The following is a 4,965-nucleotide window of genomic DNA, read 5'->3' as shown; positions in this document are numbered from 1 at the left end:
AATCGGTAAAAATACCTAATAGTCACAAGTACATGTTAGAGTGAGAATTTGATGTTGCCATAGAAGAGAAAAGTGATCAGCATGTTGTAAAACATAAGAATAAGGAATAAAGTTTAATCCAGAGCCTAGGGGCAAAAATGTAAATATGCAAAAGTTTAGGGTAAAATTGTAATTTTGCCAAAATTTGGGTTAAGGATTAATTTGATAATGTGAGTATTAAATAAGCTAAATGTGTTATTTTAGATCAAGAAAGACATGGAATCGACCTCAATCGAGGAAAAGAAAAGATTGTGGACTAAATTGCAAAATCTTTGTATTTTGGTACCAAGGTAAGTTCATGTGTAAATAATGTAGCATAATTTTTATTTTTAAGTTATTGATATTAATTATGTGTTATGCTGAATTTCATTATGAAATGTATGCTTTGTGGTTAATTTCAAATAATATGTAAATTATGTGAACTACTTGTTAAATATAATTGTTACTGAGTATTGATTTGGCATTCTACGGAAGATGGCAAGGATAAGTGTTCGAGAAAAATCCCGTTTGAACCTTAGGAATAGATTAGGATACAAGTGACATGTCACTAGGATGGTTGAGCATCCGAACTCGTTGAGTTGAGTCCGAGTTCACTTATGGATGCAAATGTCCGAACTCGTTGAGTTGAGTCCGAGTTCGTGAGATGTAACTAGGCATCCGAACTCGTTGAGTTGAGTCCGAGTTCGCTTATGGGCGGGTTACATGATTGCTTGATTGCATATATGGCACTTATGTGCAAGTTATCCATGTATCCGAATTATATTCCGATGTGTTCAACGGGTAAAGTTCTACTCAAATGGAGGAATATTCGAGATGTAAAGAGATGTATTGGTAAGTGATGTGAAATGGATATTTTGGACAGGTATGTATTTAACCCTCGGGTTTAGTATTGATACAACCACGATAAGGTAATAAGATGATGAAAAATGATTAAAAATGTGATATGTGTTTTAGTGATACATGCTAATGTTGATTGGTATGACTGTTTGTTATGTTACTTATTATTTGCATATGAACTTACTAAGCATTTATGCTTACTCCCTCCTTCTTACTCATTGTAGTTTTGGACAAGCCAGCTCAGGAGTCGGGATAGGTCGAAGGCTCAGTCACACTATCCAGAAGACTTTTGGTAAATGGCTTGTAAATTTAAGTATGGCATGTATAGCAATATACCCATTTTGTGTAAATGATCTTATGGTATGGTTGTGAAATGGTTGAGGAAATGCTTGATAATGATAAATTATGAAAATGGTTAGTTTAGATTATGTTTGATGTTAAGGAAAACTATTAAGATACTTAGTGCATAAAAACTCATAAAAAGGATGAAATTTACCATAAACAGAATACCACAGCAACACTAACGCGAGTTTGAAAATTTACTAAAAATCATAGAAATTGAATTTGGTGGTTAACTACATATCAAATTGAATCTTATTATGTCTAGTTTCACATGAAACAAATGAAACAAGTAAAGGAAGTATATGTTAGAAGATATTTGAATTTTAGTGAAATAGAGTCATAGCAGTTTCTGAATCCCCTGTTCCTACTTTAGAAATTCACCATAAATTGTAAAGATATAATTAGGTGGTGTATTTTATATCCTAAGAATCCTTATTTAGTCTAGTTTTAGTAGAAACAAACCTCATAGTTATATTAATTTTTTACAGATAGAAATGTGGTTCGTAGTAAATAGAGGTCAGACCAGTCGAGTCCTGAAACAGGGGTAACTTTAACTAATAAACTGTACTAATTGGCCCAACCAAAAATTCTAGAAAAAAATTAGTAGATAGATATATGAGTCTAGATTCAGGGAAAATTTACGGATCTTAATTTTGAGTTTTTTAACTCGAGATATGATTTTTCTTGTGACTGTGACGCAAGTAGCTTAAAAGCTGTGAATGTAGAAACAAATAATCCAAAGTTCTAAAAATGTTAAACTAAGCTTAGTAACACCTCATACTTGACTCCGGCGATGGTCTCGGGTGTGGGGGCGTTACATTGCCTTTGTTTGATTCTCCCCCTTTGATGTCTTGATCTAGAATAAATACATTTAGTAGTTTAATTTTCTTGCTGGACACTTATGTGTATAATTTAATGGTTTTCACTCTATTTCACAACTATCCTTGTTCAAAATATCAAAACCTTAACCAATATTCGATTAATGCTTCAAGGCTGAATGTACTATCACTATTAAGGTAACCTAGTCTCAAGTATCTTTAATTCTAATGTACAACATCATGAATCAACTCAACCTTATAAGCCAATATTACTCCTTCAATCGATTATAGAGAGTTAACAAAAAAATATTATCACAAACATACACACCTATATGGCCGAATATACCAAATTAAATTTAACCTTACTTATGTAATTACCTATAAGTTATTATACATCAAATTTCATACATTTAACCTTTTAATGCCTATTAACCATTCTTTTGATCTTAACCTAAAATGACAACTCCCATACTCAACATTTCAACTGAATTATCTCTATCACTCGAACTAAAATTCACACCTTAACTTCATACATTTTTTTTTATAACTTTCATAATTCATTCGGCCCCATCAAAGGACCCCTTTAACATACAAGAAAAATAATCATAGAGAAAGAAATTAACATTCTAATTAGACTCAATGTAACCGAATATACCAAGTGCTACTAACCTACTTATTCAAAAATCTTCATTCCATACTATCATCCTCCTTTTATCACATACAACATGAAAATGACCTCCAATGTTAACACTTAGATTCACGGCATGATACCCAAACCACCATAAAAGCTCCAACTTTCTTAACATTACCAAGAGTGCATCCAATTACTAACTTAACCTATCATAAAACTAAATCAACAATTCAAAACTTACCTCTTACTAGCTAAAGAAGAATGCCGAATTTCTTTTGGTAAGTTCCCCTTATTTCTTCATCTCTTCATTCGGCCAAGAAGAACCGATTTCTTCTTTTGTTTTCATCACCTTTTCATTCTTTTTTTTTTTCTTTTATTATTTCCTTTCTTTTACATAAAATAATGACCACTTCATGGAAATTTACCACATATTTTAATATATGCTCCATCATGGCTGGCCACTATGTATAAAAAAGGAGTATTTGACATGCAAAACCATTATTTTCACTGCATGCTTTAATAGGTCCTTATAGATTAACCAATCACATTTCAAAAGTGTCACACATAAGTCCTATTAACTAAATTCACACGCAATCGACTAAATCGAAGCTTAAAACTTTCACACATTCATATTCACATATTCTACACAATAATTATCACATTCAAATACTTCGGTGACTCGGTTTAGCGGTCCCGAAACCACTTCCTGACTAGGGTCAATTTAGGGCTGTCACAACTCTCCCCTACTTAAGAAATTTTTCGTCCCCGAAAATCTTACCGGTAAATAGGTTTGGGTATCGTTCTTTCATAGAGTTCTCGGTCTCCCAAGTAGCTTCTTCCATCCCGTGTTTGAGCCATAACACTTTTACTAAAGGAACCCTTTTTGTTTCGTAACTCTTTCACTTCACGAGCCAGGATACGAATCGGTTCTTCTTCATAACTCATATCTGGTTGAATTTCAACCTCTGATGGATTAATTATGTGCGATGGATCAGATCTATAACGTCGAAGCATCGAAACATGAAAGTCGTCGTGAATCTTTTCAAGTTCAGGGGGCAAAATCAATCTATACACAACTGGACCAACTCGTTCGGAGATTTCATACGGCCCAATGAATCTCGGACTCAATTTGCCCTTACGACCAAATCTGAGTATCTTTTTCCAAGGTGAAACTTTAATTGTCTCCCACGTGATACTCAATGTCTTTTTGTTTCAAATCCGCGTACGACTTCTGGCGATCTGTGGCTGCCTTCAGACTTTCACGGATTACTTTTACTTTCTGTTCAGCATTTTTAATTAAATCAACTCCGAAAATTTTACTTTCACCGAGCTCGGTCCAAAACAATAGTGTACGGCATTTACGACCGTACAAAGCCTCGTAAGGTGCCATCTTAATACTTGATTGAAAACTATTATTGTAAACGAATTCAATCAAAGGTAAATACTATTCCCATGAACCACTAAACTCGAGGATGCAACATTTCAACATATCCTCAAGTATCTGAATTATCCGCTCGGATTGACCATCGGTTTATGGATGAAAAGCGGTGCTAAAATGCAGCTTGGTACCCAAAGCTTCTTGCAATTTCTTCCAAAATCGCGAGGTGAATCTCGGATCTCTATCCGACACAATAGAAATCGGTACCCCATGTAATCTCACAATCTGAGAAACATACAATTCAGCTAGTTTATCCAATGAAAAATCCGTTAAATGCGGGGATAAAGTGAGCCGACTTAGTCGGTCTATCAACAACAACCCAAATCGCATCTTTCTTACTTGCCGATCGGCAACCCGGATACAAAATCCATCGTGACTCGATCCCATTTCCATTCGTATCATGATCGGTGAAGTAAACACAGAGGCACTTGATGTTCCGCTTTCACTTGTTGACATATTAAACACTTCGATACAAAATCAGAAATGTCTCGTTTCATACCATGCCACCAAAACTGACGTCTCAGATAGTTGTACATTTTTGTACTCCCCGGGTGAATTGACATTCGGCTACAATGAGCTTCGTTCAGAATCATCGAAATGAGTTCTGAATTTCTTGGGATGCACAAACGACTTCTGAACCTCAAACAATCGTCATCATCAATTTGAAACTCTAATTCCATATTCGGAACACATTCAGCCCATTTTGCAACCAATTCATCATCGACTTTCTGAGCTTCACGAATTTGATGAATCAATAATGGTTTGGCCTTTAATTCAGCTACTAACACATTGTCGGGTAGAACAGACAAGTGTACATTCATCGCTCGTAAAGCAAACAGTGATTTCCGGCTTAAGGCGTC

At 34.8% G+C, this 4,965-nt stretch overlaps 1 long non-coding RNA gene across 1 annotated transcript; it reads left to right on the top strand.

Moving 5' to 3' along the window:
• Positions 1–256: 256 nt before the first annotated feature.
• LOC128281723 (uncharacterized) lies at positions 257–1,288 on the top strand. Its single transcript, XR_008271986.1, has 2 exons — positions 257–329; positions 1,101–1,288. It is a non-coding gene; the product is annotated as an uncharacterized LOC128281723 (long non-coding RNA).
• The last annotated feature ends 3,677 nt before the right edge of the window (positions 1,289–4,965 follow it).

The sequence above is a fragment of the Gossypium arboreum genome, chromosome 10 (assembly GCF_025698485.1).
Source record: "Gossypium arboreum isolate Shixiya-1 chromosome 10, ASM2569848v2, whole genome shotgun sequence".
Lineage (NCBI taxonomy): Eukaryota > Viridiplantae > Streptophyta > Magnoliopsida > Malvales > Malvaceae > Gossypium > Gossypium arboreum.
This window is presented reverse-complemented; position numbering and strand designations above follow the sequence as displayed.